Below are 20,621 nucleotides of genomic sequence, written 5' to 3' on the forward strand. Positions count from 1 at the left end.
AAGATAGGAAGAGGAATAGGAAGACAGGGGAAATGAGAGGAAAGAAGGAGGGAAGCAGAGAAGAAATAGAACTAGAGGTAGTGATGGAGGAAGTAAAAAGAAAGGAATAAAAAAGTAGATAGGAATGGAGATAAAGGAATGAATGGATGAAAAATGAGAAGAAAACACAAAGGAAGAAGGATGGGTAGGGAGAGAAGAGGAGAGGAGGAAGAATGTGGAAGGAGAGGAGAGGAGAGGGAAAGAAATGAAGAATGAAAAGAAATAGGATGGATAGAGAATGAGGGAGAAGAAAAGACTTAGGAAGAATGAAGGAAAAGAGAGAGAAAGGAAAGAAGAAAATGAAGAAGGAAAGAAGGAAGGAAAAGGAGAGAGATGGGGAGAGGAAGGAAAGAAGGGAAGGAAGAATGAATGCAGGAGGAAAGAGGGAAAAGAATGAAGGGAAGGAAGAAGAAAAGAAAGGAAGAATGATGGAAGGAGTAGGAAAGAAGGGATATAGATAAAAGAAAAAGGGTAGAAAGGTATGGGGAGAGAAGAAGATAAGGAAATGCAAGAGAGAAAGGAGAGAAGAAGGGGAAAAGGAAAGAGGAGAGGGAAGGAGGGAGAGAGAAAGGAAGGGAAGAAGAGGTAAGGAAGGGGAAGATATAGAAAGAGGGATACAGGGGAAGAAAGAACAGAAGAGAGAAGAAACAGAAAAGGAGCAATATAGAAAAAAGAAAAAGGAAGTGGTGAAGACAGGAGGGGAGGGAGGGAGTGAAATGGAACTCAGAAGTAAGGAAGAAGATTGTAAGGGGGAAGGAGTGAGGAAGGAAGGAAGGAAATAAGAAAGAAGGGTGCAGTTGGACTTTCTTTGGACTGCCAGCTCCCAAATAATGACATAGAGACTTCTTACTAAGTGTGAAAGCTTGGCTTTAGCCTAGGCTTGTTCCCAACTAGCTCTTTTTGTTGTTGTTGTTGTTGTTGTTTTTCGAGACAAGGTTTCTCTGTGGCTTTGGAGGCTGTCCTGGAACTAGCTCTTGTAGACCAGGCTGGCCTTGAACTCACAGAGATCCACCTGCCTCTGCCTCCCAAGTGCTGGGATTAAAGGCATGCACCACCAATGCCCGGCTTCCCAACCAGCTCTTAAAACTTATATTATCCCGTTTATATTAATCTATGTTCTGCCATGTGGCTTGTTACTTCTCCTCTATACCACACATTCCACTTTCTCCTTGTCTGCCTGGTGAATTTGCATCTCTCAGATTCTTCCCCTGAGTTTCTCTCTCTCGGAAGTCATGCCTATTTTCTCCTTCCTAGCTATTGACCATTCAGCTCCTTTTTAAACAAATCCGAAGGTGCCTTGGCAGAGACATCTTCATAGTGTACAAAAAGATTATTGCACAACAGAAGGAGGAGAATAAAGGGAGAAAGGAAAAGGAAAAGAGTATGGAGATGAAGGGAAGATGAAGGAAGGAAGGATGGAGAGAAAGAGAGGAGAGGGAAGGAAGGAGAAGAAAGGGAGGAAAGAAAAGAAAAGATAAGGAGAGGGAAAGGAAAGGGGGAGAGAAGAAGAAGAAAGAAGGGAAGGAAGGGGGAGATTGTAAATAAGGAAGGATGTTAGGAGTCTCTGGGGGCCATCTGGGTTGAGGTCAGAGAGGGTAGAGTGCACTGTTCGAGTCCTGCAGCCACCCTGAAACCCGGAGACAATAGGGTGCAACAGGGAGTCAAGTCAAGCAAGATTTCATTTATTGTTTAACAGTTGAGCCTTCTTAAAGTTAAAAAAAGCAGGGTGGGAAAAGTATTACCCAATAATTTTAAAGGTATTTCTGTGATGTATCTAGTGTCCTATCCCCTCTTGAGCACAGTCTGTAAGTGTGATGACCTCATCCAGTGTGAGTTTTGACAGTCAATTGTTTTTCTGAGTAAACACTTGAAGTCTCGACTGTGGCTTTCTCCCAGTGCCATCTTGTAATGGTGCAGGTCGTCAGCTTTGGGCCACTCCCCTTTCTGGTGGAACAATCGTCAGCTTGGGCCATTCCTCCTCCTGGCAGGACATCACATGTGCTCCTCCACAGAAGGAGGCTAGGGGAAGCACAAAGGATGAAAGGAAGAGAAGGGAAATCGGAAGAGATGGAGAAAGGAAAAAGAAAGGGAAGGGAGGGAGGAATGTAGGTAAGGAGGGCTAGAGAGGGAGGAAGGAAAAATGAAGGGAGGAAGAGATGGTGAGAAGGGAGAAAGGAAGGAAAAGGGAGGAAAGAGAGAACTTTAAAATGAAGGATGAGGATGAGAGGAAAGGGACAGAAAGGGAGACAGGGAAAGGAAGGATGAATGGGGGAAGGAGGAAATGAGAGGATAAGAGGAAGAAGAAAAGAATAAAGGGGAAGCAAAGAGGAAAAATAAAAGAAGAGGGGAAAAGAGGAAGGAATGAAAGGGAGAAGGAAAAGGAAGAAGGGGAAAGAAAAAATAAGGAAGAAAGGAAGAGAGAGGGAAGAGAGGGAGGAAAGGAGAAAAAGGAGGGGAAGGGGGGAGATATAAAAAAGAAGGGAGGAAACAACCCTGTTCAACAAGGCAACGTCCGGAGGCATCACCATCCCTGGCCCCAAGCTCTATTATAGAGCTATAGTCCTGAAAACAGCTTGGTATTGGCACAAAAATTGACAGGTAGACCAATGGAATCGAATTGAAAACCCGCATATTAACCCACACACGTTGGAACATCTGATCGTTGACAAAGAAGCTAAAAATATACAATGGAATAAAGAAAGCATCTTCAACAAATGGTGCTGGCATAACTGGAGGCTGGCATGTAGAAGAATGCGGATTGATCCATGTTTATCGACATGCACAAAACTTAAGTCCAAATGGATCAAAGACCTCAACATAAATCCAGCCACACTGAACCTCTTAGAAGAGAAAGTGGGTGGTACCCTTGAACGAATTGGTACAGGAGACAGCTTCCTGAACATAACACCACTAGCACAGACAGTGAGATCAACAATTAATAAATGGGACCTTCTGAAACTGAGAAGCTTCTGTAAGGCAAAGGATGCAGTCAGCAAGACAAAAAGGCAGCCCACAGAATGGGAAAAAATATTCATTAATCCCACATCTGACAGAGGGTTGATCTCCAAAAATTACAAAGAACTCAAGAAGCAAGTCTCCAAAACACCAAAGAATCCAATTAAAAAGTGGGCTGCAGAACTAAATAGAGAATTTTCAGTAGAGGAGTCTAAAATGGCTGAGAGGCACTTGAGAAAGTGCTCAACATCCTTAGCCATCCGGGAAATGCAAATCAAAACAACTCTGAGATACCATCTCACTCCTGTCAGAATGGCTAAAATCAAAAACACCAATGACAATTTATGCTGGAGAGGATGTGGTGAAAGGGCAACACTCCTCCATTGCTGGTGGGAGTGCCAACTTGTTCAGCCACTTTGGAAATCAGTATGGAGATTCCTCAGAAAAATGGGAATAAACCTACCACAAGACCCAGCAACTCCACTCTAAGGCATATATCCAAAAGATGCCCATTCATACAACAAGGATGTCTGTTCCACTATGTTCATAGCAGCATTATTTGTAATAGCCAGAACTTGGAAGCAACCTAGATGCCCCTCAACTGAAGAGTGGATAGAGAAAATGTGGTACATCTACACAATGGAGTACTATTCAGCAGAAAAAAAAACAATGGAATCCTGAGAATTGCAGGCAAATGAATGACACTAGAAGAAACCATCCTGAATAAGGTAACACAGTCACAAAAAGAGAAACATGGCATGTACTCTCTCATATATGGATTTTAGACATAGATCTGGGGAGTGCCAGCCTACAATCCCATGGCCAGAGAGTCTGGGAAACAGAACCTTCATTCAGTGGCTGATGGAAGAAGAGGCAGATTCCCACGGCTAAGCACTGAGCTGAACTCAAGAAAGCCAGTAACAGAGAGGGAGGACTGATGACCAATGGGATTAAGACTGGGCTGGTTTAACCCCCAGAAACAGCTGACCTGACAAAGGTTAACTTTTGAATCCCAGGAATCAGCCTGGGAATCCAGCGTGGGACTGATCAAGACCCCCTGAATGTGGGTGTCAGTGAGGAGGCCTAAGTAATCTATTGAGCCTTGGACAGTAGATCAGTACTCATCCCACACGGACTTTGGACTCCCATCCAACAATGTGAGATGCACTCTCACCCTGAACTCTTGGGGGAGGGTCTAGGCCCTGCCCTGGATGAAATGACAGACTATGGACACCCCCACGGAGGGCCTCACCCTCCCTGGGGAAATGAGGGGATAATGGGGGGGGGTTTAGGGGGTGGGCACGGGAGGAGGGGAGGGAAAGGGAGAGGGACCTGGAACTGGAATTGACTTGTGAAGCAACCTTGTTTCTTATCTAAATTTAAACTTTAAAATAAATTTTAAAAAAAGAAAGAAGGGAGGAGGAAGAGAAAGGGGAAAGGAAGAAACAGGAAATGAAGGGAAGAAGAAGGAATGGAGGTAGAAGGAGAAAATGGGAAGGAAAGAAGGAAATGGGAGATGATGGGAGGGAAGAAAGAAGGAAGGAGGAAGGGAGAAAAATAGCAGAAAGGAAGGGAAGGAGGAGGGAAGAGGAAAGAGAGGATGAAAGAGGAAGGGAGGAAGGGGAAGAAGGAAGAGAAGGGAAGAAAGGGGAGGAGGAAAGAGGAAGTAAGGGAGGAGAAAATGGAAGAAGAAGGAAAAGAAGGAAAGGGTGGGAGAGAAAGGGGGAGAGGATAGAAGAGGAAGGGAGGATGGGGAGCAAAGAAGAGAAAGGAAGAAAGGGGAGGAGGAAAGAGGAAGTAAGGGAAGCAGAAGATGGAAGAGGAAGGAAAAGGAGAGGATGGAAGAGGAAGGGAGGAAGGGGAGGAAGGAAAAGAAAGAGGATGCAAGAGGAAGGAAGGGAAGGAGAGAGTGGAGAGGAAGGAAAAGGAGAGGACTGAAGAGGAAGGAAGGGAAGGAAAGGATGGAAGAGGAAGAAAAGGAAGGAGAGGATGGAAGAGGAAGGAAAAGGAGAGGAAGGAAGGGAAGGAAAGGATGGAAGAGGAAGAAGAGGAAGGAGAGGATGGAAGAGGAAGGAAAAGGAGAGGAAGGAAGGGAAGGAAAGGATGGAAGAGGAAGAAAAGGAAGGAGAGGATGGAAGAGGAAGGAAAAGGAGAGGAAGGAAGAGGAAGGAACAAAAGGGAGGAGGGAAGAAGGAGGGGTTGGAAGGAAGGGGGAGAAGAGGATGTAAAGAAGGGAAGAAGGAGCCGGGCAGTGGTGGTGCACGCCTTTAATCCCAGCACTCGGGAGGCAGTGGCAGGCGGATCTCTGTGAGTTTGAGACCAACCTGGTCTACCGAGCGAGTTCCAGGATAGCCTCCAAAACAGTACAGAGAAACCCTGTCTCGAAAAACCAAAAAAAAAAAAAAAAAAGGAAAGAAAGAAGGGAAGGAGGAGGAGAGGAGGGGAGGAGGGGTAGGAGCAGGGGTGGGGGGAAGGGAGGGAGGCGGGATTTTCCAGCTGTCACTTCTGTCTCCTCCCTGGCTTGATGGTGTTCCCGGGGTCTTTGAGGCCCTGTTTCTTTATTTCATTATTATTATTATTATTATTATTATTATTATTATTATTATTATTATTTTGGTTTTTACGAGACAGGGTTTCTCTGTATTGTTTTGGAGGCTATCCGTCCAGCCCAGCCTCGAACTCACAGAGATCCACCTGCCTCTGCCTCCCGAGTGCTGGGATTAAAGGTGAGCACCACCACTGCCTGGCTCATTATTTTCTTTTTTCTGTCATTTAGGCTGGTTCCTATGCCTTTGTCTCTGAGTTTGTTGAATGGGCCTTCTCCTGGTTCAGACTCACTGTTGAGTCTCTCAGTGGATTTCCATCGCAGTTAGGGCACTTTTCAACTCCTTGACTGCTCCCAAGTTCTCCCCAGGCTTTATGCCCTGTCTGCTTCCATATTTGGTAAGCCACTGCTGTCATATAGTTTCATTGGTTTGCTTGTTTATTTATGGCTTTTTAGAGAGAAGGTCTCATGCAGCCCAGACTAGCCTCAAACTCCTTATGTAGCTGGAGATGACCTTGAACTTCTGGTCTTTCTGTCCCCACAGCCACAGTGCTGAGATGAAAGATGTGGGTCACCATACCCGAGCAGCCTACCACCTAAGCTATATCCCAGGCCCTCCTTTAAAAAAAATAGCCAGGTGGTGGTAGCACATGCCTTTAATCCCAGCACTCGGAAGGCAGAGGCAGGTGGTTCTGTGTGAGTCTGAGGCCAGCCTGGTCTACAAGAGCTAGTTCCAGGACAGCCAGGGCTATACAGAGAAACCCTGTCTCAAGCCATTGTTAGCTGACTATACATCATGCTTACCAGGGTCAAGCTAAAGGGTGCTATGCTAATTTTATCTTAGTATTTATTTAAGTTTTAAAAATGTTTAAAGTAGTTTTCTGTGTGTAAATGTTTGCCTGTGTATACTTGTGCACCACCTGTGTGCATGTCTTTGGAGAAAAGAGCTTCAGATGCCCTGGAACTGGAGGTAGCCGCAGTGGCTTTGCCATGTGAGTGCTCAGAACCAAACCCAGGTCCTTTGCAAGAGCAGTCAGTGCTCCTAACTACTGGGCCACCTCTCCAGCCCCTTATTTAACTTCTTTTGATGTTGTTTTCATTTTGTTTTTGTTTTTTTAAGACGGGGTTTCTGTATAGCCCTGGCTGTCCTGGGACTCGCTCTATAGACCAGGCTGGCCTCAAACTCACAGAGATCCACCTGCCTCTGCCTCCCAAGTGCTGGGATTAAAGGCGTGCACCACCACTGCCCGACTTCTTTCTTTAATTCTTTAAACAGGACACCCTGGAGGTCTTTGATAATCTTGAGACTGTGTCTACCAAGGCCAGTACCTGGGGTGGTTTCCACTGACTGCTTATTATTCCGTGTGTGGCTACACTTTCCTATTTGTTTGCATTTTTCAAACTTTTGGGGGCAAAGATGAGCACTTTGGATAAACATTATAGCAAATCCAGATTCCGATCTGCCTTCCCAGGGAATTGTTGCGTTTGTTTGTTTGGTCACTTTCCTGGACAGATAGATGGTTTGCTTTCCTTTGCTTTTTGTTTCCTTTGATACAGGATCTCACTCTTAGCCCAGGTTGACCTCGAACTGAAGATCCCCCTGCCTCAGCTCCCCAAGCACTGTGATTAGAGGTGTGTATCTCCATATTCAGGGAAGCAGATGGTTTACTTAAGAGTCTACTTGTTCTCCAATGTGGAAACTCTGAAATCTGTATCTACTTTTGCAAAAAACAAAACAAAACAAAAAACGTGTTTCCCTTCATTTTAAAACACAGCAAAAAGGCTTAGGAGGTGAAAGTATATTCTACCAAGTCCAAAGAGCCTGATCACTTGAGTTCCAGCCCCAGTATTGGTACAAGGAGAGAACTGACTCCTACAAGCTGTCCTCTGGCCTGTGTGTGTGTGTGTGTGTGTGTGTGTGTGTGTATGTGTGTGTGTGTGCACGCGCGCACGCGCGCACGTGCACATGCACAATAAAAACTTAAATACTAAGATAAAATTAGCATAGCACCCTTTAGCTTGACCCCGGTAAGCATGCCGTGTAGTCAGCTAACAATGGTTCAAGGATTTGCTTGAACTTCTGGTGCCACAAGCTCCCACCTTCTCTGTGGTGAGATGGACACTCAGAGTTCTGCTGTCAACAGCTATGCTCCTTTTTTACATTTTTCTCTCTGCTTGTGCTGGGCCTTGAGGCTCTGACTCAGAAAGAGCCTGACAGGTCCCCAGCACCAGCACTGAGCCTTGTCCTCGATCTCCTGAATGCGAACCTTTGAACGTGTTCCCAGCCTTCCAGATCCCCAGGACTGTGTGAGCCTCACCAGCCCTCCCTAAGGCCTTCTCACCTCTCCGTCTCTCTTTCAAAGTCGTGTCTGGTTGCTGCTTCCCCCAGTCAGAATCACAGAACCTTAGGCCACTGTGATATCAGCCTTCCTTAACTGTTTGATATAGGGATGGCAATTGTTCTTGACAGTGTCCCTGGATATGGATCAGCCAAATTAAATCTGCTTCTCCCAGTGGCAGCAAAAACTTACAGCCCTTGGTGACAACGTGACACGGCTCCTGCAGAAGCAGACAGGGACAGCTCCATGTTGAAAGGGCACAGACCCTGCCATTGTCTACTAAATCTCGGAGGTTTTAATTGCATCTGTGTCTTTCAGCTTGTTACGTGCTTTGGTGACTTTCCAGAGTTCTGACAATTTGGTTCAGTTTTGTTACGGCTTTTTTAGAGTCAGTAGTTGCTGAGGTCTGCCTTCCACCTAGCTGCTCCTTAAACCTTAGCCTCCATTACCGGTGTGTTATTAGCTACCCATATCAAGGGGCCAGAAGACAGGGGAGGAGGCTCCTTGCTGGGAGAAATCCATACGCCATCTGGGAGGGATGAGCCCCTGCTGAATATGGTGGCAAAGGCATAATCGTCATACCTGGGCCAATTTACGGGTGCGTCTTAGTTGCTTGATTCAGCTGTCTTCCAGCAAATGCTGACAAGCAAATGTCACACCCCTGACCTAAGCTCTGTTTGGAGAAGGGATGAGGGTCTGAGCCACCTTCCGGATGAACAGCCTGGACCAATACAATACAAGGGATGGGTAGAAGAGGTGGCTGCAGCAAGAGCCTCAGGCCAGCAGCCGAAGCCGGGGCTGTCGATGGCCCACCCAGGGCCCTCCACCTGTGAGTCACTACAGGAAATGGCTCACAGAAGCCAGGGAGGAACTGGGGAGGGGGGTCAGTGCTTGTGGCAGGTAAGAGAGTCAGGTGATTCAGGAGGAACTGTAGCTTTAGTCTTCACTGTTTGAAACAGATGCACATTTCCTAGCTACTGGGAATGTTGTCAGCAAGCCTGTGTCCTGGTACCAGTACTTTGGGCTGAAGAGAATCTTCTGGCTGGGCAAGATCCCCATCCTGGGGCATCGATGCCCCATGACAGATCCACATGGCACTCAAAAGGCTTAATTCCCACCCCATGGACAGGGCAGCCCTGAGAGGCCAAGTAGCCCTCAAATCTCTCGGGATTGTTCATGTCTCTTGGAATTGTATGGCAAGATAATCCACTCAGGCATCCCCTCCAGGTCCATTGACCCCCTACGGAGGTGTTGGAATGGACAGTGTCCCTCAGACAATTTCTCATACAGAGCATTCTGGCAAGGGAGCCCAAACCTGCACCAAACAGTGTCTCGCTCGTTTGATGTAATCACACAAATTAAGCCCAACAATTACCTCGAATCAGTCCTCCTTCTCTATCCTCCTGGCAGCTGGCAGCGAGAGAAGAGTAGGTACAAAACAAAACCCAAAAAGCAACCGACAGATGTTAAAGTTGAGGGTGACTGTTTTATGAATGGATAATTAAACCCTTTCCGGTGACAATATCTACAATGATGAAAAACGTTGCTTGCCCAAGATTGTGACCTCTGGAGGGTGACAATAATTCCCGACAGTTGCACAGAACTTACAAGACCGTGCTGAACACAGCCGCCCATGGTGGGTGGGGTTGACAGGTCTCCAGCATCAGCCTGGGCCTGGTTCCCGGCTTGGGGGAGCAAGGACGTATTTCCTGAGGGAATGGGCACGCTGGAGAACATGATCTGCTCTGACACTCTGATGGCCGGCCTGAATTGCACAGTGGTTGGGAGCAACGTTGGCCCGGGAGTTGTACCACATGAGCCAAAGCCGCTGAAGCAGGGCAAGTGGCAAGTGAGCCGTTTGCTCCAGGAACTTGACCTCACACTCAACCACAGGGGCTGATCACAGGCTCTGCAAGTGCCTTCCCTTATGATGCTGGAGTTCAAAGAGCACAAGGCCTGCATGTGAGGAAGGACGGCGTGTGTAAAGTGAGGAGGTCAAGAGGGAGTCACATCCACGGTGGTTTTGGGTCCCAGGGAGACAGGCAGGCCTGTGGCGGCTGTTTCGGCTCCTGTGGGTGGTGTGACCGGCCTGTTGGGTTCTGGGGCTTTCATCACAAAGGGGAGCACAGCCCCTTCCTCATGGCACGGGAGGAGGAGCCAGGCAAAGTGAGTGATGGGCTGAGCCCTTTTGCTCTCCTCCTGGGGAGCCCTGTGGCTCAGCAGCCATCACCTATGGGGGAGTTACTGACCGGCTGTGGCCCCTTCGCCTGAGGCCCACATCTTGTGCACTCTTAGCTAGACACATCAAGGGGTGGGGATTCTGAGTAGCCAACTGGTCAACCATGAAAAACTGACTCGTGACAGAGTCCCCAAGGCCACCTCTGGTCCATTTGGCACCCACATTTATACGGTACAGTGATTCTGGTGCTTACCATCCAAATTATAAAAATTAAAAAAAAAACAGTCAAAATACACGCTGACCCTTCCCCTAGAGGAGAATATAAAGCCCCTATGTTTTGCCTCTGGATTCTTCGTCTCCCTTCACACTCCACCCTTTCTAGGTTTTGTAGCTTCAATACTGAGACGGAAAGTTAGCGGCTGTGATGACATCTTCTGCTGTGTGGGAGAGAGATGGGGGCGGGCAGGCTTTTTATACCGGTATGGATCACCACACTGTCAGCCTCAGAACTATCCATTCTCCTTTCCAAGACCAGTGTCATAGCTACCACCAGTGTTTGCTTTTTCTTTTACATTTATTTATTTTGCTTTGTGTGAGTTCTTTGCCTACATGTGTGTCTGTACACCGTGTGTGCACAGTGCCCAAAGGGATCAAAGAGGACATTGGATCCCCTGAAAATGGAGTTCCAGAAAGGCTGTGGGCCAACATGTGATTGAATCCCTCTGCAAGAGCAGCCAGTGCTCCTAACCAGTGGGCCATCTCTTCAGCACTGATTGACTTTGACAGCTACCTTCTGGTATCCATTTTGTATCCCTTCAGCCTGAGGGACAGTCAGCTACCCCACTCCTCCTTGCATTGGGGAATTGCTCAAGCATCCATTCACGAAGAGCTTGATCCACCAAGAGCCCCATTTAATTCAGGTTGATGCTTATTTGTTTGTTTGGTTTTTGGTCGGTTGTCTGTTTGGTTTTAGAAGTGGTAAGGATAAGTCCTGGAGTCTCATGCAGACTAAAGAAGCAACTGGCCACCAAGCTGTATCTCCAGCCCTGCTCTTACTCTTAATTGCAAAGGTAAAGTATGATTGGTTCTAATCATTGGGCATGGGAGTAGTAAGTGAACCCTAGACTTCCCTGCACTTCAGATATCTTCCCCTTATTCTTGGTACATAGGACAAATCAAATTCTCCAGCTCAGGATGGAGGGGAGTCACCTGTCCCAGCCAGCAAAGAAGTCTGCTTAGTTGTTGATTCAGTGGTCAGGTGACAGTCTTAGCACTGAGTCTGTGGGATCACTCTGTGAGGGTAGCACAGACAGTTGGAGATCATGCTGAAATCATGTCCACAGAGCATCATAGGCAGGAAGGGCAAGCTCACACGCAGAGTAACTGTAGCTCTACCAGTCAGCTCAGCACCTTTGTCTGTGATAGAAACAGGCCTTCAGCCCTCGATTGACCCACTGTAGACTGCTCCCCATGGGGACTCAGTGTGGGTCTCTGCCTTTGACAAACTGGCCACTCAATCATGGTCCCGAATGATGGTCCTCTAGGGAGACACAAATGGTACCAGACAACGTAACCCCATAATTTCCAAAGGGTTGCTTTGTTCGAGACACTGTATGACAAAGACAAGAGAAAGCCATCCTGGGATCCACACAAATTAGCCTTCCCACCTGGTTGATTGCATATTCATCTACTGAGCAAACCCTTTGTTGACTTTGAGTGATAATTCTGGGACAAACACACCAGCATGCTGTGCAGCTTAGAGGTGTACCTATTTGTCCCCCTGATGCTATCACTAAGTTTTCCATTGTAATCATTCCAGTTCCAAGTTATTAGCCCTAGTCCTTGAGGCAATAGTGGCCTATAGTCATGGCTGTCCCCCCCTTCTAGGCAAAATGAACAACCCACATTCTGCTCCCTGGTAGGTCCATCACCGCCTCAACGTACCTCCCTGCTGCTCACTCTTGGGTGGCACTTCTATATTTTGTAGAACTGTCTGAAAAGGAGGCTTAAATGTTTTCTTCCTTGGTGAACTGATCACAGGGAGCCTCCCCATGAAGCCATGATTTCAGGCAGATGGGGAAAAAGTGGTACATCAGAGAACTGGGGCTCTATCTGGGTCACCTCCTTCTCAAACAATTCCCTCCTGCCTAGACCTGGGAGAGCCAAGATTTTGTACACAGCTTCATGCAGTGATGGAGTGCTGCTGGGCATGCCCAGCTGGAAGGCCAGATACATGGGTCAGGCTACTCTAGTCCATGAAGTGAGCATCTCTGGCTATAGGGTAGCTTGGATCCTGTGTTCAAGAGTTTTAACTCCATGGAAGAAAATGCCGATCAAAAGTTATATTAATCTTCCAAAAAAGAGCAATCGTCTGTGGGTTATTTTCTATGCATCTTCCTAATGGTGTTCATATCATAATGCCTGTCAGAGTACTTCAAACAATGCAAAGTCTACTGGGTCACTTGACTCAACTGGCAAAGCAGCTGGGCAGTACATGCCTGATGCAAAACTTCCTCTGGCTCTGGTCCCACTCAGAACTAAATTGTCAAGTAGTTCCCAGTGAGTGGGTCCAAATAGCACTGATGTGTAGTGGAAGAAACTCTAAACCCGAGCACTGCATTCCTTCCTTCCTTCATTCCAACCTCAGTTCCCTCCTTCATCCCTCCCCATCCCTCCCCATACCTCCCACTCCCTCTCTCCTTCCTTCCTGTATTCTATTCCTCTAACTTCTCCTTCCTTCCTGTATTCTACTCCAAAATCTTCTTATTTCCTGTATTGTACTCCTCTATTCTCTCTTTTCCTGTATTCTAATCCACTATCTTCTCTTTCATTCATGTATTCACTCCTCTCTCTTCTCCTTCCTTCCTGTATTCCACTCCTCCATCTTCTTCTTCCTTCCTGTATTCTACTCCTCTATCATCTCCTTCCTTCCTTCCTGTGTTCTACTCCACTGTCTTCTTCTTTCCTGTATTATACTCCTCTATCTTCTCCTTCCTTCCAGTATTCCTCTTCCCTATCATCTCCTTCTTTCCTGTATTCCACACCTCTATCTTCTCCTTCCTTCCTGTATTCCACTCCTAAATCTTCTTCTTTCCTGTATTGTACTCCTCTACCTTCTCCTTAATTTGTATATTCTACTCCTCTATCTTGTCCTTCCTTCCTATATTCAACTCCTTTATCTTTTCCTTCTTTCCTGTATTCTATTCTTGAATATTCTCCTTCCTTCCTGTATTCTACTCCACTGTCTTTTTCTTTCCTGTATTATACTCCTCTATCTTTTCCTTTCTTTGTGGATGCTACTCTTCTATTTCTCCTTCCTTGCTTTATTCCTCTCCACTATCTTCTCCTTCCTTCCTGTATTCTACTTCTGTATCTTCTCCTTCTTTCCTGTATTCTACTCCTCTCTCTTCTTTCTTGCTGTTTTCTTCTCCACCATCTTCTCCTTCCTTCATTTATTCCACTACTGTATCTCATCCTTCTTTCCCATATTATACTACTTTTTCTTTTCCTTCCTCGCTGTATTCTACTCCTCCACCTTCTCCTTCTTCGTGTATTCTATTATACTACCTTCTCCTTCTTTACTGTATTGTACTCCTCTATCTTCTCATTCCTTGCTGTATTCTACACCTCTATCTCCTTTTTTCCTGTATTATACTCCTCTATCACTCCTTCCTTGTATATTTGACTCCTCTACTTCTCCATCTTTCCTGTATTCCATTCCTCTATTTTCTCCTTCCTCCCTCTATTCTACTCCAATATTTTCTCCTTCCTTCCTGAATTCTACTCTTGAAATTTTCCCCTTCCTTCCTGTATTCCACTCCTCTATCTTCTCCTTTGTTGCTGTTTTCTACTCCTCTATTTTCTCCTCTTTCCTGTATTCTATTGCTCTGTCTCCTCCTTCTTTCCTGTATTCTACTCCTCTATCTTCTCCTTCCTTCCTTTTCCTTTCATTTCTTCCTCACTTCTCTCTCTTCCTTTCCTCTCTCTCTCCCCATATCCTTTTCTCTCTCTGTGTCCCCTGCTCTGGGATTGAACCTAGGGCATTCATACATACCTGGTTAACATCCTGTCAGTGATCTAGGACCCCAGACTTCATAATTGTTTTTTATTTGGAGACAGAGACTCTCTGATTTCTTCAGGGTCGCCTGGAAATTCCTGCATAGCCCAGGCAAGCCTTGGACCTGCCAATGCTCTTGGTTTTACCTTTCTGTGTAGCAGGAAGGACAGACCTGTGACACCAGTGTGTGTTTCTTCGATATGAGAGGGAGGTCCTACACATGACTATCTGTCTTTCACCCTGGAGAGAATAGTCTGACATGTCCCCCAAACTCCAGGATTGCTCAGGTTTCCACTAAGGTGGAAAAGGAATTTATTTCCCATTTTCTGGCCTGCAAGTGTCTCAGCAATATGTCCTGTTTCCAGGTACAGCCAGCTGAGGAAATGCCACGTGACAAAACAGCAGGACCCACTGTGTAAGTGAAAGACAACCGAACTCCTGGGGAGCAGATTGCAGCTTGGTGCTGGGGAAAAAGATACACCCACCACACAGCGCCTGAATCCAGCAATGATAATGTGTCTCTCTCTGACTTTGCCAATACAGTTGGGAAGTGAACTCCCTCTGATGGGCTCTACTAACAGACATAAAGGAAAAGCTCTCACCAAAGCAGGGCTGTATCCTGGGGGCTTCCTGTGTGGATGGGCTTTGTCAACGAATTCACATTAAGAACAGCAGCCACACACTTGATTTTTAAATAATTCATGGTTATTATCCAAGATCTATCTGTTTCCTTCTCAGGCTGAAGAGGTGATTGGATGGATGCATGCAGATTATAATAGTAATTGCCATTCGTAAAACTTTCAAACCTTTGGTGCTAGCCATCTTATGTTCCTGTGGAAAAACTCCTGGGGGCTATGTAACTTATCAAGAAAAGAGGAGCTGGCTAGAGAGCTTAATTGGCGAGGGGCTTGTGGTACAAACACAAAGACCTGATTTCAATCCTTAGCACACGCGCACACACACACACACACACACACACACACACACACACACACACACACACAACAAGCATGGTAGCACACGGAAGCAGTGCTAAGGAGGTGGGGACAGGCAGATCTCTAGGGTACACTGGCCAGCCAGTCCAGCCTAGTCAACAAAGTTCATCTTTGAGCAAGGTACCCTCTCAAAATACAAGCTCTTCATGCACATATGTATGTGTGAACCTGTACATTCATGAACACACATACACACACATACATACACACACACACACACACACACACACACACACACACACACACACACACCCTGGACATCTGTTTAACTCACAGTTTTAGAAGTTGGAAGGCCAAGTCCTATGACCCCATCTGTTCGGCTGTGATTTACAAAATGGTGGATGGAGCCGGGCGGTGGTGGCGCACGCCTTTAATCCCAGCACTCGGGAGGCAGAGGCAGGCGGATCTCTGCGAGTTCGAGGCCAGGCTGGACCGACAGCCTCAAAAACAATACAGAGAAACCCTGTCTTGAAAAACCAAAAAAAAAAAAATGGTGGATGGTGTCACAGCACATGAGAGAGGGAACTATTGGAGTCATTACCACCACTGTAATGCTACACGAGGGACGGAGCTTCCAAGAGTATTTGGAGGACAAAGCACATCCATCCAACATCTTAGTCACAACAGACACAGGTCTCCATCGGCATAGTCTTGCTGCAGATGTACAGTCTTTATAGACACAAACAATTCTAGCAGCTGGCACTTGATCCAGCACCTTCCACTGCATGGCCGGGGGCCTTGGGAGGAGTCTACGGGTGTTGAGTTCATAATTCCAGTGATGCATTCCTGAGTTAAGAAGACAACCCCAGGGGCTGGAGAGACAGCTCAGCAGTTAAGAGCACTGACTGCTTTTCCAAAGGACCTGGGTTCAATTCCCAGCACCCACAACATGGCAGCTCACAACTGTCTGCAACTCCAAGCTCTGACGCCTGCACACAGACATACTTGCAGGCAAAAACACCAATGCATGTAAGATAAAAACAAAGAAATTATTTTTAAAAACCTCATAAAAAAAAGATAACCCTAGGTACAGTCAGGGAACCATTGGGCCCTTTAGGGGACAGTCTCATTGATAGCTTGAGCGGCAAGGTCCCCAGTCTGACTTGAGAAACACAGTGTTGCTTTCCAGATACAAGACTGCCCTGCGATATTCTGTGATCTCTGAGAAGTCTGATTAAGCTGCAAACGAAACGCTCAGTGGGGCTCTCGGCAAGGTTGAAGAGGATAGCGGGTGTGGTTGTGATCACTTCCTGTGATCAGCTGATCCTGATTCCATTCTCATCCTCAACTTGGCAGCTCATCCCCATCTTGATCCCACTGGGTAGTTGCCAGGGGCTGAGGGCTTGAGGGGTGCAATGGACCCGCAAGGAGGTACTCAGGGAGCACGGAATACTTACCATAAGATAATCAAGATGGAGCCCCATTGAACTCTGCTCATCAATGGCCTGCTGGGAGGGAAACAACCTGAAACTGTTCCCTAATGGAGCAAGGAAACTAAGAAAACCAGAAGGCAAGAGCAAACCGCAGCAATGAACAGACAGGAACACTTGGCTGTGTATGTCAATAGGAGTCAAGTCTAACTGTCTAACCCAGTGGTCTTGGATGCATGTGGGTGTTTACTTCTTTGAGCCTCAATGTCGTCATTGGTAACACTAGAAGCCACAATCTAGCAATGTTCCATAGGTTTCTAACTGAATGACACACAGTGCTTTACATGAGAGTGTGCCATTCTTAAAAGCCTGGCCCTGACCTACGCCCTTACTCTGGGTTCTCCCCTGGGTTATAAACATTGGGGACAGAATCTTCTTTGCTGTCCTGTGCCTTGTGGGCCATTCACCAGCATCCCTGACTTTTACCCAATAGATTCTGATGCCACCCATCAAGCTTTGACAATGAAGAATGTCACCAGAATTACTAATTATCTCCTTGGTTGAGATGCATTAACTAGCCAGACTTTGAAGTCTCTCTGTATTTATGATTAAGTACAGGGGCACGAGGGACGGAGATCCTTTCAAAAGCTATTTTGCTCCAGTCATGCGTTCCCTTTTACGCTGAAAAACACCTGCCAGACCTAAGCCACGATTTGTTTTGTTTGGTTTTTTGAGACAGGGTCTTACTATGTAGCCCTGCCTGACCTGGAACTCTCCCTGTAGACCCAGGGGGCCTCAAACTCACAGATACCAGCTTCTTGTTTCTCCAGAGCTGGGATTAAAGGGGTGCACACCACCTTTGACTACATACTTTCCCCCGGACTTTCCTGTTTTAGTTGGTGGTTATTTTTCTTACTTGTTCTCATTATTTCCCCAGCTAAAATTCAGAATGATATTATCAGGTAATCTAATACACATTGATAGAATCAAACTCATTAATTCAGAGGTTAATTAGAGACTTGCTACTCCTATAGAAAGTTTTATTTTAAACAATGATACAATTTTAATTACTCAAATCATTGTTTTTAATCAAAGGGTATGTTTCCTGTCTTGCTGACTTCTTGGGCTGTATCTGCTTTGTTTTTATTTAACATTTTTTTATTGAATCCTTGGGAATTTCACAGCATGCACCTCAATGCCACTCATTTCTCAGTCATTCTATGTCTGCCCTCCACCCTTGTAGTCCCCCCATCAAAAGAAAAGAAAAAACCCACTCTGTGCTCTGCTCCCCATCGTCCATCATAGAGGTGTTGGAAGCTGTGATGTGTAGTGCAGGATAGCCCTTTGTCTGGGTTGGGTTTTGTTTGGCTAATTGCTCTTTTTGGCTTTTGTTATCACTTTGCTTTTTGGTGTTTTATATTATTATTGTTATTTTTATTGGGAAAAGGAAGCATGTAGGGATCAGGAGATAACTTGTTGATTCTCTCTCATCTTAGTCTCTCCCAGACTTAGATCACCAGATTTGGTGGCAAGTTTCTGATGAGCCATCTTCATTTTTGTTTTTGTTTTTGATTCTGAAACAGGGTCTCATGGAACTCGGGAAGGCCTTGACCTTCTTTCCATTTCCCTCTGCCTTGCTAAAATCCATTAGATTACATTCTAAAGCTGCCCCCCCCCCTTTTTTTTTTTTTTTTTTGGTTTTTACGAGACAGGGTTTCTCTGTATTGTTTTAGAGGCTGTCGGTCCAGCCCGGCCTCGAACTCACAGAGATCCGCCTGCCTCTGCCTCCCGAGTGCTGGGATTAAAGGCGTGCGCCACCACCGCCCAGCTGCTGGCCCCCCTTTTTTGGCCACTTCCTCCTCCTGTGGCTGACTACCGAGGTTCAGTCATGGAAGTACAGAAGCCCAGCGATCAAAGGACCACTTTGGGAGGAGCTGGGGGTTTAGCTCAGTTTGGTCCTCAGCTCTGGGGGGGGGCGGAGAGAAGGCCCCTTTGGCTCACCTAATTAGCATGCACAATTAAAATTAAACACCTCGCCGGGCGTTGGTGGCGCACGCCTTTAATCCCAGCACTCGGGAGGCAGAGGCAGGCGGATCTCTGTGAGTTCGAGGCCAGCCTGGTCTACAAGAGCTAGTTCCAGGACAGCCTCCAAAGCCACAGAGAAACCCTATCTCGAAAAACCAAAAAAAAAAAAAAAAAAAAAAAAAATTAAACACCTCATCCTAACACGGGGTTTTCCCTTTTCCCTTTGTAAACTGCCATTTTCCTGTTTGCCCCTGTCTCCTCTCTATTCAGAGGCAGTCCTTAGTCATCGTTATTGCCCCCCACAAGACATATACCCCTGCCCCCTTCCCCTTGTTCCCCTCCCTTCTCCCTCTTCCTCTGTCTCCTGCCTTTGTCTCTTCTCCCTGCCCTCTGTCCCCTCTGTGCTGAGAACTTGGTCCTTTCACATCACCCACTGTGCATCCCCAGCCTTACATCCTGATTAGTAGGATGCTGGATAGTGATTTAAGACAAGCTGTTTATGACATGAAGGGGCTGTGGATGAACCTTGCTTGTCTCTCTCTGACCGAGACCCTCGTATCTCCTTACACCCTGATTAGTAGGATGCTGGATAGTGATTTAAGACAAGCTGTTTATGACATGAAGGGGCTGTGGATGAACCTTGCTTGTCTCTCTCTGACCGAGACCCTCGTATCTCCTTCTTTGCACGAATTCCTGGGTCATAGTCTAGTCACGCCTTGTGTTTTCATCATTGCAACATGCCAAGCCCACTCCCCTCCACAGGCTGGGCAAGCACAGTCCTCCTGCACAGCTGCGCTGGGCCTGGGTTTCTGCCGTCCTCTGAGTAAGTAGTGGGGTTTCCATTGAGCAGGGTCTTTGTTGGGGTGACAGGGAGACTTTCCTCACCACTATAAGACTGAAGAAATCAAGCACAGTTCACACAGCGTGGCTTTCCAGGTGTCCCAGGAGTGGAGCTGGGCTCTGAAACCCAACTGTCCAGTGGGCAGCTCTGTGCTGGGGGCCTGTGTGGCCTGGCTCCTGACTACAAGGGTGTATCTCCCTGCCCAGGTCTTACATGACTATACCAAGCGCCCAGGGTAATTAAGTTATGAAGGTTTATTTTAGCTCTCCATGTTTGAGGATGTAGTTAGCCCCACCAATGGAGCTTGTGGGGTGTATCCTGGAGGGGACTCATTGCTGAGCAAAAGTACCTACTTCACGGGAGGAAAGCCACATAGAGAGGATGAGGCTGAGGCCCCAAAGGGCATGACCCCAATGACGTAAAGACCCCCACTTGGCCCCATCTCTTAAGAGCTCCTCCCTCTCCCGGGGTCTAGCCTCTAGCACAAAGGCCTCTGGAACCTAACTGTAGCCATGGGGGATTTTCCACCGCTGTCCCCATGCTGTGAGCTCAGGATGCATCTCAGCACCGTGGTCCATCCTGACCCAAGCCTACCCCGTACCTCTGGGCATCCCCCCCCCAAGGCCTCTCAGGCTCCTGAACATTTCATCTAACATCTGGTAAGACTCGCTTTTCTAGAAAACACTCTCGGCCATCCTTAAAAGCCCACGTGGCTATTTTATTGAGGGTCTGTTTCTTTCCTTAGAGGTGAAGAAAGGTGACTGTCACCCAGTGTTAGCACTGGGTGCCTCCTACTCCAGTAACTGGAGCTCCTGGGTTAGGTTGGCCTTATTTGCTGGGATATTTCTCTATCCCACTGGTTATGTTGAAGAATTTGTGGGTTAATGGCGTCACTGGAAATGTGCTCCCTGTGCAAATGTCCTTGTTTCCTAACTCCACACGACCATGCTGTTTTCTATAGCTTTTTTTTTCTATAGCTTTTAAAACAGTGTCCGTGTCTAGGATCGGATGTCCCCCACCAGTCCCTCCCGTGTACTCTGCTTCATTTGTACTCACAAGGAGATGGCCATGGTAGAAAGACGGAAGCACAGAGGGAAAATGGGCCTGGGCCTCTAAGGAGCAGAGGATGAGGCCAAAAAGAGGCAAGGGGAGTCAGGAGTGCTGGCAGTGTAGGGAGGTGACCCCCTAGAGAGGCTAGGTCCTGGGCTTGGGCAGCTGGGTAGGTAAGGGACAGGTCATGGGAGAGGCCAGAGCTGGGACATCAAACCAGGGGTCA

This window comes from Mesocricetus auratus, unplaced genomic scaffold (assembly GCF_017639785.1).
Source record: "Mesocricetus auratus isolate SY011 unplaced genomic scaffold, BCM_Maur_2.0 Super-Scaffold_15014, whole genome shotgun sequence".
Classification (NCBI taxonomy): domain Eukaryota; kingdom Metazoa; phylum Chordata; class Mammalia; order Rodentia; family Cricetidae; genus Mesocricetus; species Mesocricetus auratus.